The 12818-nt window shown below is 41.9% G+C and overlaps 1 long non-coding RNA gene across 1 annotated transcript in view; it reads right to left on the reverse strand.

Moving 5' to 3' along the window:
* LOC146348108 (uncharacterized) overlaps positions 1-12818 on the reverse strand; it is a 79876-nt gene that overhangs the window by 34857 nt on the left and 32201 nt on the right. Inside the window, exon 2 of the long non-coding RNA XR_014790529.1 lies at positions 3907-3988. This is a non-coding gene — a long non-coding RNA (uncharacterized LOC146348108). The remainder of the gene's footprint in view (positions 1-3906; positions 3989-12818) is intronic.

A 12818-nucleotide genomic window follows, 5' to 3' on the forward strand; every position in this document is an offset into this window, starting at 1 on the left:
TTTTTTTTAAAAAGGGGGAGGAGAGACAAAGGTGTACATTTGGAAAATTCCCAGAGATACTTGGCTGTACTTACTCTTCGCCTCTCAGAAACTTGAGGAAGTACTGACATGTCTGGCATATATTTAATGTGACTCTGAAAAACTCCACGATAAGGGCAGGGCTGTCTAGACAGGATTGCTGTGCCTCTTCCCAGCCTGGCTGTTTTGTTCTTCATATCCCATGCTTTCTGTTTATCTTTATATTGATTAACTAACCATAATTACATTAAACAATCAGATGTCTGCAATGGCAGTCAGCAATCAATAGGCAGAAGGATAATGAATAGGAGTCGTCATGCATTTATTCAGTGTATGCAGTTTTATATATCCCTAGTGCACAGAGCAACATTACTGGGTGTATCTATGCCTTTTCTAAATGTTTGGGAAGAAGCTTTAAAAAGGGGGGGAAACATTCCCAGCTGATGGCAAGGGAATGTTTTGCAAATAAGCACTTTGTGAATGTGTATTTTGTTTGGCTGAGAGTATTGTCAGCAGATTCAGAACATGAAATCTGAAGAAAAGAGGAGCTTGAACAAGACAAGCTATACAGAACTGTCCAGGCAGTGACATTACAATCAGACCCAATGGTTAGACTCAGAATCTTGGACCCAGGTCCATATTTAAGCAAGAACAGCACAGCTGCTTTAGATCCTGTGCTACAAGATGCCTAACGGTGGTTTTGGAATGCACTGGCCTTCCTTCAGGCTTAGGTCTGAACTTTCCTTCAGGTGGAAGAATTCCTGGTGCTGCTGCTACACTGCTGTCACTGTTGACCAGCTGTTTACCTGCCCCAGTGATTTGCTGTTAAACAGCTGCTTAACCAAGCTACTGATCTGTGGTGAAAGTAGCACTATTCTCTCATCATCCCATTGCAACAAGAAGAACTACTGACAGGTTGTGGCAAAAATCTGATGCAGTGTACATGTTATAACGTCAAAATAATAGTAGAAATATGATGATGATGATGATGATGATGATGATGGATGTTCAAAGTAATTCACATAATTAGTAAAACTTCTGAAAACACAATGGGCTGGATCGAGAGTAGCATTGCCTGAGAGAAGAGAAAGGTCTTAAAATGGCACTGAAAAGATCAGTGTTGGAGCTAGGCAGGCCTCATCATGGGAGATCATTCCATAATTGGGGAACTGCCACCAAGAAGGCCCTGGTTGTGTTCCCCTGCAACTAGTGTACATAGGCATACTACCTCTGATATAGTCATCAGGATTAGTAGCTATTGATAGCCGTATCCTCCATGAATTTGTATAATCCTCTTTTAAAGCCATCCAAATTGGTGGCCGTCACTATGTCTTGTGGTAGCATAGTTGTGTGAAGAAGTACTTCCTTTTATCTGTTCTGAATCTCCCACCAATCAGCTTTATGGGATGACTCTGCGTTCTAGTATTATGAGAAAAGGAGAAAAAGTCTTCCTATCCACTACCATGCATAATTTTGTACACCTCTATCGTGTCTCCCCACTCACTCGCCTTTTCTCTAAGCTAAACAGTCCCAGATGTTGTAACCTTTCCTCACAGGGGAGTTTCTCTAGGCCCTTGACTACAGCTCTTCATAACAACAATCTATTTAATACAAGACTCGTATACAAATTCTCAGTGCGTTACAATGTATTATTTGCACACTGTTGGTGCCTGGAGTTTGATATAGGAAGCTGGGCCCCTATTAGTCTCTAGGTCAATTTGATTAAGCAGTGAGTGTCTGAAGCTATCAGTTCGGAGTGCACTGCATTCCTGAGTATTGGAGATGGGAAGCAGAATCCCAAGGCAAAATGTACTGTTGTCTTATTTGCTTCCTTGCTTGCTGCATATGTGTGTGCATGTGTGTTTTAAATGCCTACAAACCAGGAAATGTATAAGAATTTCATCCACAAAAATAATATATGAAATTGATTGAAAAGTCTCATTCATGCTAATGAGTACTATGACATAGAATAGGAAGGCTCCCAAATTGACTCGTTCTTTGAAAAACAATATAGCTCGCTGATACCACCATTATATAGATACTTTTGTTCAGAATTAAGTTCCACTGCTTTAGCGGAGGTTATTCTCAACCCAAGGCCTGTTTGGATCTTGCTTGTCTCCCAGAATTTTATTCAGGGCAAAAGTGGAAAGCGTTATTGGATCATAGGAGAAAGATCCCAAATGTCTTATGGACTTGAAGCCAAGGGATATCTTGCATTGAGGTAAAGCCCTAAAAACAGCTTGGGGCCAGAGTACCTGAAGGATTGCCTCCTCCCATATATATCTGCCCAGACCCTAACATCATCTGCAGAAGACTTCAACTGGGTGCCCCCATCAAATGAGGTGAGCCAGGTGGCTATGGGGGGGAGGGCTTTTCAGTGGTGGCACCCCACTTGTGGAATGCACTCCTCAGAGAGGCTCACCTGGTGCCTTTTCAACACCAGGTGAAGATTCTTTTTATTTTCCGAGGCTTTTTATTCCTTCAGTTTTGTTTTTAAATGTGTTACTGTGTTTTTAGATCTTTACACTGCTGCTGGCTTTTATTCTGGTTTTTACTTTGGCTTTATTCTCTTTTAATTTTTGTAAAGGTTTTCTAATATGCTTCATGATGTTGTATTTATTTATTAGTCACATTTATATACTGCCTTATCTGCTAAAAAGTCATCAAAGGTGTGTACAAGCACTGTATTTAAAACAATAAAAACATGAAAATGGTAAAAACATTAAACCATTAATCACATTTTAAAAGGCTGAATTGAAAATATACATCTTTACACCCTTTCTAAAAGTCAAGGGAGTGGGGGCCAATTGTACTTCTTAAGGGAGCACATCTCATAGTTTCGGAGAAATACAGAAGAAAGCGCTTTCATGTTGCCCGACAAATAGTGGGTAATGCCCCCCCCAGCCCACTCTGAGATGAATGACAACACCCCCTGACATCACCCCTTCCCCCCTTCTCCCTACAAGGAGGAGGCAAAGGTGGCTTGGGTGGCTTGGGCAAAGCATAAAGGCACTTGGCCTGCTCAGGGGAGAGTGCCTGCTACTCCCAGCATGGGCCAAGTTAGTCATCCTTGCTGTTATCTCGGATCTAAGATAGGAGAAAACAGCAGCGATACCCCTCCTGGAGTGCCATCGAGTCCCACTGCCCTGAATCCCTACATCAGAGTTGGAGATAACAGCGGGGGTTTCACTGCGGGTGTGTGGCCTGTATGTGGGGCAACTAGGCTCAGCTTACACTGCTCTTCCCAACAGAAGAAAGTCCCACTGCCCTACATTTCCCACTATTTAGTGTTGCTTAAAGTTCTTACTGCCAGCTTTATGTATATTCGTAAGTCCAGCCAAGGCCCTAGACTCCTGTACCCTGCCACTCTAGAAGGCTAAAGGATGTCTTTCACTGCACCTTCTGGTATTCCTCACACTCGTACTGCTTGTATGTAGCCTAGCTTCCCTATCGGCTGGAAGGCATATATAATACTTTCTGCCTGTGGGAAGCACTCAGTATCTTTTTTTTTTCTCTCTCTCTGCAAGAAGAATGCAAGGAGCTCCAGGTTCAGCACCTTAAAAGGTGGAATTGTTTGGAAGGCAGCTCAGCCACCATAATGAGGCCTCATTTATGTTGTGGCTGACGTGAGGCACACCTTCATTTCAAAGGTGCCTGTAAAACTAAAACAAAGGCTCCTACCTATAAAAATAGCCCTGACATTTGGCATGTATGCCTGTTAAAGATGTTTTCGAAGTACGCCTAGCACACCCTTAATTGCTTTCAAGAGCTCTCTTTGGCACTTCTTTTTTTCCCTGTCTGGGGCCTCTTCATTCCTGTGTGCAGAAATGCACAACTCTTTAAGTCAAGCCACTCCCTTGACTCATGCAAAGAACCAAAGCACTTTACCTTGTGTGACACTGATGTGAGATTTGTCAAAAATGCAGCAGAGGCTGCATCTGCTCCTGCAATGGGATGAAGATGGATATACCTGTGAAGAGAAGGTTGTGGTGGTTGTTTTGCTGCAGAATTAGTAAATCTTCACATCCCACCTTTGCACAAAGACACAGGCATACTGAATCCAGAGGACTCTTCCTGTTTACCCCTTCCCCAATGCTTCAGTCAAGCTGTTTGCTTTTTTCCTTTTTTTTGGTATGTTTATGTAATCATTTGGCACTTTTAGAACAAATTTTAAGGTGCCTTACCTTTTTCCTACCACTGACCTACCATCTATCTCTTCCTCTTTTTTTTAACCTCTCAGTGTCACAAAGAAGCTACTCTCACAAAGCAATCTGAAGCTTATCGAACACAACAGGAAGATGCTAATGAGGGTCTTATTTTTGCAACCCTTCTGCCCCAGCTGACATGTGCTGAGGTAGTTGTGTGCACACCAATGTGATACATCATTTTTGCACCCCATGAGCGTGGCAGCACAGCTGGAAGTCAGCATGGATGGACTGAAAGCTGCAGTTTCTTGAGAACATGTCCTAATGTCTCAAAGCTAGGAGTCTGAGAGATGCTTAAGAGATATGCCCGTGTCTCTTACAGGCAGAAAAAACCGTGAGAGAAGATAACAGGCCAACTGATTTCACTGCACATTCCCTAACAGAGGATGTTGATTCTATGCTCTATCTTTAACTAAACTGAAATAACAGGCCTGACATCCTTTTGGGAAAGAAAAGCTAGTAACAACCAGATCCGGTTTGTCCTTTTGATTCATTTCCCAGCACCAGAACTGAACTAATTGAGGATTGGGAACCAAAGCAATCAGCCTAGCCCAACCTATGTGCTGATTACTATGTTGCGCTACAATTATTTGCTGACAGAGAGGTTTCCTCCCAAATTGGTTCTCTGGGGGTTCTTAAATCTCTACTGACACGGATAGGAAAAGTGGACCAGAGATAGATACATGCACAAAGTAGTTGTCCTCAAAATCCAGTTTTAAAGCAGTGCAAAATTGCTAGGATTGTTATTGTTGTCCTATTCTGAGACATGCACCAAATGTCTTGTTGTTACGTTCACTCAAACCAGTAAGATTAACTTCCTGTCGAGAACAGATACCAGAGAAGAGTCATTGGCAAAAAGGGCAGTTTACATTATTTCAAATAGCTGTTTTGGACCACCAAAAGGCTGGAAAGTAGCAGCAGCGATTTGAACTGGATGTAATGCCTACTTCTCCCCCTCCCCTTGGTAGCAGCAAAAGGCTTTACCTAAGGTAAGGGCGAGAGATACATAGCTGGCCATCCAATTCAAGGATCACTTCTTGTAATTTTGAAAAAGTCACAAGGTCCTGCAAAGCATTTTGTCACCTGAGGAGGAAAACCAAATCGATCCTCTCTGATTCAAAAATAGTAAAAGGGCTGGCTGGGGAATGCTGGGAGTTGTAGGACTTTTTTCTGTCTAAACATGCATAGGGCTGCACACTAAATAACTGACAATCTTCTGCCCTTTAATAGTGCCCCAGATATGCTACCTGAGGACATCTCATAGCAAGGTTGCTTCCAATTGTTCTCATCTTACTAGCCTGGAGTCACGCACAGCCATACGGAGGGAGGCTGGCCCTTGCACCCTGCCTTAAGTTGAACATGATGTTCTGCATCATGGCCAATGAGGCTCTCCCAAGCGATGCTTTCATGGGACAAAATCAGCCCAAGCAAGTTAAGTCTCAATCAAATTGCTCGGACCTGTAGTGGTGCTGTCCAAAGGTATTCATTTGCCCTAGTCAATTGCTCCACATTTTGGATGAGTAGCGGTCAAGCCAATAGCAATTATTATATGTTTTGCTTGCTAGCAAAGAAAGGGCTTTTTTGGATAGCACCAAATAAGCCTCAAGAAAGGTACATGTTTGAAGAGGGGACAAATAGATAATTGCTCATGCTCTTGCTTAAGCTTTTAAAAGGGGTGTATGAAAAATAAAAGCAGAAGAGTCACACACCTCCATTACACTTTCAGTATGAAGATGTCACCTGTCTGCAGTGTAGATGGTCAAGGAACTAGTGCAGGAGGAAAAAGTGGTGTAGGGCACTGATATGGGAGCCAGTTGTGCCTTTGATGCACACCTGTTCTAGAGTTCCCAAAATGCTTATGCAGATGTGTCCTAGTTTTGACTGGTCTTGTGATAGCCGAGGGCTGGTTCACAAGTGCAAATACTCCACCTGGTTTCTTGACACTTGATTTATTCTACATGTGAATGTGTGAATGGCCACTCAGCGTGTGAACTGATCCCACTGAAAATCAGTGCTTTTGAGGTGTTCTGAACATTTTGCTTCAGGTGTTAAATCTGGGATGGCTTATTCACACATGGACATCATCACTGGATATTGCAGTCATCAGGCAATGAATGCACTTGTTTGAACCATCCCTGAGAGCCGGGAGACATTAAACTATTGCTTATATTCATGTAATAGGGGAGGGATCATAGGTCAGTGGAATAGAGCACATGCTCTGCATGCAGAAGGTCCCAGGGCTTTTCTACATGAAGCATTGATCATGCACTTGTCGTTCCCTACTCACAGGTGTTTATGGGTTCTCTAGACGATGATGTGATCCTCCAATTTCATCCTATGTCTAACCAGCACTGTTGGTGAGGGTTTTTTTAGAGCAGGGAAAATGTGGCATTTAACTGTGAAAGCAAAAGAAAGTTCAATTTCCCCTTGCGTATTTGCATTATTCTGCTATACCACAATGCCACGTAGAGGTTATGTAGGGGAAAAGCAGGAAAGGAAACACTCTTCAGGTAGTGTTCGGATTGCAGTTCTGCGATGACACTGAAAGTACATACAGCAGATTAAAAGCCAATTAACAGCCTCGTGTACAGAAGCTCCCAGATTCAATCTCTGGTATCTCCAGTTAAAAGGATCAGGTCACATTCCCCTCTGCCTGAGAGCTACAGCCAGTCAAAGTGGACAATACTGGGCTAGATGCGCAACTAATCTGACCTGGTATAAAGCATCTTCGTAATCCCAGTAACTTCAACAGGATTACATTAGAAGTATATGTCTTTCCAGGGTCACCTCTTGAGTATTCAAGAAAGCAACAGATTTCAGTGTGATGGAAGATGCACTTATTTTATTTATTTATTTATTTCATTTCTATACCGCCCAATAGCCGAAGCTGTCTGGGCGGTTCACAAAAATTAAAACCTTTCACTTGAGGTGAAAAGTCCATGGGCCCACCAAGAAGAACAAACATTCCATCTGCACAACAATCTTCCAGTCACCACATGCTGCACATAGTGCAGCAGTGAAGGAATGGATACTGGACAGCAGCAACTGTTAAAGGTGATGACCTTCACATGAGATATTATACTGACCTCTCTTCTGGTGGCCATCCAGGTGGAGATTAGAAATTCCACAGCACTGTTTAGAGAATAGCGTCCTGTTCCAAATCCTCTCCTAATACAGCTCTGAATTTCAAAAGCTAAACTAGCAGTCTTAAAGGAGGAAGTGTTTTTGGTACACTTGATGGAACACTATATGAGGAAAACAAGTTAAAACTTGCCATTGTTTTCAAAATGGTTAACTATTCAGTCAGATCAAGAAGTAGAATGTAAACACCTGTACTTGGCGATGGAGAATCAAGATAAGGGCAGCCATTACACTAAAGTTACAACTAGTGGAGCATAGGGTGGCTGGATGCAAAAGAGAACAGGGCTCTTGCACCTTTAACAGTTGTGTAGAAGAGGGAATTTCAGATAGCGTAGCTTGTCATGCAAGCTACATCTGCCAAAATTCCCTCTTCCACACAGCTATTAAAGGTGCAGGAGTCCTGTCCTCTTTTGCTCTAGGAATAAGCCAGTTTGGACACCCTGAACTGGGCAAAATCTCTGTTGCACCCAGAAATGTCACCAACACAAAATGCAGCAAAGGTGTTGTCATCCAGGGGTGGCTTAAAAATTAGGCTAAGCTTCACTGTTTCACTGGAAAGTAACCCACTTTCATTTTATCACCACCAAAGTTTTCAGTCAGGAGATGCTGATCTGGCATGTGTTTGAACCTTGCAGGTTTCAACACAGCAAGAATCCTATATGGTTAAAGGGGAAACACTAGCAGTGATATTGAGGCTAGGTATTATGAGAGAGAATCATAATGTGGTGTTGAAAAAAAATGAAAGTAATCCATTATCACTGCATCCCTATCTAGATCCTAAACAGGAATTCAGATTATATCTTTCTATTTAAAAAAAGAAAAGAAAAAGCCGTGCTGGTCAATGAGTAAAATATCCAAAACTGGGGAGGGAAATCCAAAATCCACCATTAGGCAATTCCTTTATTAGGACCAAAAGATGCAAGCTTTTGAGTTCTCCAGAACTCTTCATCAGGCAAAGTCAAGTGTGGAGAACCTGTTTCAGCCTGAGGGCCAAATTCAGTTACAAAGAAGCTGGGGGTGGGGGCATTCCAGCAGTGTGTGAAGCCAAAGGGATGGGACTAAACCCACCAAAATATCAGCATATTGTAGCTTAAAGTTCTTAGTGCCAGTAACTAAGAGCTTTTCTACATAAGGCTGTTAGTCCACTGTATCTGCTTTCAGTTTCGTTGCAGAACTGAAATCCGAAGTCTACACAAACAGCTTTTCCTTTCCTGGTTTTCTGCTTCATAACCTCTAGATGGAGCAGTGCTATAATGGAATAGCACAAATATACACCAGTAGCAACAGTGCTACAAGAAATAAAACCCCATTACCCCCGTTCTAAAAAGAACTGGGAAAGTACTCTGAAAAAGCAGGTGCAAAACTGGAGGATCATGATGTCTAAAGAACTCGTAAACAACTGTAAGGAACCAAAAGCACAATAAATGCCTCATGTAGAAAAGCTGTAAGCCTTAGGAGAGGCATTTCATTTTAAAATGAAGGTGGGCGGAAACTGCACAAAAGCCAGGAAACCATCAAATGATCGGGGGGGGGGGAATGGGGGGCCAAGGAAAGGGGCACGGCCTTCAAGGGAACCCTGGAGGGCCAGATTGATGGATTGATTACATTTCTATACCACCCCATAGCCAAAGCTCTCTGGGCGGTTAACAAAAGTTAAAACATTAAAATACAATATACAAAGTTTAAAAGCCATTTCCATAAAAGCATACAGACAATATATGCAAACAACATATAACTAAAAACAACTTTGAACTAAAACATTTTTTAAAAAATCCAACAATAAAACAACACAGCTTAAAACAACACAGCTTAAAAACAGTATACAAAAGTCAGCAAAAGGAACAAGAGTTCTAAAAAGGGATGGCCTGCCAGAATAATAGGGTTTTTAATGCCTGCTTAAAAACCTTCAACGAGATCAGCAGGTGCATTTCAACTGGCAGGTCATTCCGCAGCTGAGGGGCAGCAAAGGAAAAGGTCCTCTTGCGTGTGGCTGCCAGTCTCACATTAGGCAGCTGCAGCAGAGAGCCCTCAGAGGACCGTAGGTGGTGGACTGGGACGTAGGGGAGAAGGCGCTCTCTAAGGTATCTTGGACCTAGACCATGTAAGGCTTTAAAGGTAAAAGCCAGCATTTTATATTTTGCTCAGAAACAAATTGGCAGACAGTGTAAAGATTTTAAAACCAATGTAATATGGTCTCCACAGGATGTCCCAGAGATTAGGACCCCAAGAGGGCTGAACTTGGCCCCTGGGCTTGAAGTTCCCCAACCTTGGGCTAGGTGGTCCAAGAGGCAGGGGGCAGAGTAGGAAACAGAAAAGTTCAAACATTAGATCAGATCATGTGGCCATGAAGTCTACAGTATAGGCTCAATTCCAAAATGGGGATTGCATACTGAATGAATCTCTGGTAGACGTTGCAGATGTTATCTAACACCTAGCATTCTGGGACAAAGAAACAATGTCTGACCCCCATTTCTGAAAACATAAAGGCCAGGTTTGACGCAGATCTGCCTCTTGCCCTGGCTGAGATGCAGAGATCCCAAAGTGGGCAGAGTAAATCCCATTGAACACAATATGACTTCTAAGTAAACATGCAAAGTGTGTACGGTTGATTTGCCAACCATTTTTCAACATGAGGTTAGAAACCAAGGGCCCATTCACACAATCCCATCTGTTCATGGCTGCTGTCAAAAAAGGCTCAGTGTACATGGGTTTTTAGCAGACCACCACAAATGACCAATTAGTTCTTGTGATGGTGTAATGTGCGGAAAGGCTGAAGCCAATCTCTACAGAACTCTGTGCATACCAACATCAGTCACACGATCCTCTCAGTGTGTGGATATTTCACGGTGTGTAAGTTCACATGCAGCTCTCGTGAGTGGCATCCATGTCTCTCTTGTTAATGCCACACTAAGCCTAGGAGTCTGAAAAAAAAACTCTGCTTGTCCAGGTTTTCCTGTATTATCAATAATACAGAGGTGCTGCATAGGAACAGAATTATTTTCCTGGTCTTGCAGTCATGTGCAATGCCCCTAAAAGACTTAATGATAAAGAAGGACATTTAATTTAAACTTTATTTTTTTTTAATCTTGAGTATACCTCAAGTGGTATGAATTGGGTGAAGAGATACCTAACTTGTGTTTTGAACATGTACCAGTTTCCTATGACTAGCAGTATTCACTGTTCAGAAACGTAGGGTAAAATCCAACATAAGTCCTCTGTTAAGACCCATTAATTTGAATAGGTCTACTCTAGGACCTATGTTGGATTTTACCCATTGATGCATATTGACAGGGAGGACGTTTGCCCTTTGCTATATTTTACATTAAAAATGAATTGAGATCTGTTTAATTTAGTTTTCACAGCCTCAAGTAAGTAGGACAACTGCCTAAGTGGCTGATTTGTGCCAGCTTTTTCTTCTTCACACAACTGTTCATGTTTGGATCGGAAACGCAGGAAGCTTGTACAGGAAGGCCTCTTCCTCTCTGATTTGTGAAAGCTTTTGTTGGATAGAATGCCAGGCTGAGTTTAAAAACATCATGTTGGCATCGATAACATAGGCACAGAACTGAAAGTCATATGTACATAATTCTTACTGAGTCCATCTAAAAGCCACACGCACATAGACAAAAATTAAAGCTGAGGTCAGTAGGCCAGAACAAATTCTAGCCATGGGATACAGTATACTAAAAAGAAAAAAGGTATTATTTACAGTTTCAGACTAGAGAGACACAAAGGTAGTGAACCAATGTAGATGTAAGGCAGAGCATCACTGGGGCAGTATTAAGCATCAAACATAGTTAGGAAAAGGGCCAGGGTCCTAGCCCAGTAGTGCATCTAGGTAACTTCAAACCCTGGACTTAATAGTCTTACAGGCATGTCACTTTAGACAGCCCCATATATATCACTTCTCTTGTGAGGCACACAACTCACATTTCTCTTCTCTCCTCCCACCACTGCTATTCTATGCTTTACAACTGCTTCTACATTCCTGATATATTACAGCAGAAAAGAAAAAGAAACAATACAAAAGTATTTGCCAACCCTGATAAAAAGGAAATCCTTGAAGCATGTGCAGTTTTGCATTTTAAACTCACTTCAATCATAGCACCATTATGACTACAGGAATAAAATGGAGCTTCTGCTGCCCTGATGCTAAGCATTTTTTACTTGGGGATAACCACCATTTTGTTACAGAAAAGGATAATATAGATTTTAAAGTAAAAATAATAAAATTAATATCTGTAACTATGTACATGCCCCTCCGAGTATAAAATGTTTAAAAAGAAGAAATAAATGATGTCACAGTGAGCAGATTCAGCCTCGGTGGGTCCTGCCAGACCAGGTGCTCACACCAGGGGCTTTTCTATACAAGGCATTTATCATGCACTCCCATTCCCTACTCACCGTTGTTTACAGGTTCTTTAGACCCTCCAGTTTTGCTTCTGTGTCTAACCAGTACTTTCGGCAAATTTTTTTAGAGCAGGGAAAATGTGGCGTTTAATTTTGAAACTGAAAGAAAGCACAATTTCCTCTTAGTAATTGTGCTATTCTTCTATACCACAGTGCCACCTAGAAGTTATGTAGCAGAAAAGCAGGAAAGGAAATGCTCCTCAGTTCTGTGACAAAACTGAAAGTAGATACAGTGAATTAACAGTCAATTTATAGCCTCATGTAGAAAAGCTCCAGGTCTGTTTGCTGCTGTCCCCATCACCTGCTGCTCTCTGTGGGGCTGTGGGCTGAGGAGCTCTGGACTTTGGCCTCGAGGTCTGGCCCTAGCTGCACCACTGTCCTCGTCATTGCAGAAGCCTGTACTAGGAATGCTGCAGAGCCACAAATTAGCTCCTCCTTTTTGAAGGATATTAAAAAAGGCAAGGGTGGAGAATGTCCACTGTGGCTAGAGACTCCCATCAACTCTGCAGAATCCACAATCAGAAGGAGTTTATAAATAGATCATAATTAATTATAATATTTATGATTCACACTCTCTGGCTTGAAGCTCCCGATGACGCACAATATTCACACCACAAATACAATACATTAAAAAAAATCCAATAAAATGTAAACAGTCTTCAAGTCTGATTAAGCTCCAGTCTAGAAAAGCTAAGCACACCATAAATTTTAAATCAGAAAAGAGTAGGGTTCCCGCTTAAGACTAGGACATGTTTTTCATGATGCCGGCACAACTAATCCATTTCATATAATCATTTCACAAATACATATTTTAATAAAGTCAGCTAAGCCTGAAAGTCTGTCTCACTCAATATTGCCGGTTTAAGACAGCTTCCGTTGAAAGACTGAACTGGTTGTGCCAATGGTTCCACCCAAGAGGAAAACTCATAACAGGAAGCAGAGATTAGAAGAAAGGACTTTCCTTTCTGGTTGAGACTTTCACAACACCTATGTGATGGAGAATCTGAAAGACATCTGTGACTTTTAATGTGGAGAACTGATAAA

The sequence above is a fragment of the Heloderma suspectum genome, chromosome 4 (assembly GCF_057233095.1).
Source record: "Heloderma suspectum isolate Gila_16-S chromosome 4, 16-S_ref, whole genome shotgun sequence".
Lineage (NCBI taxonomy): Eukaryota > Metazoa > Chordata > Lepidosauria > Squamata > Helodermatidae > Heloderma > Heloderma suspectum.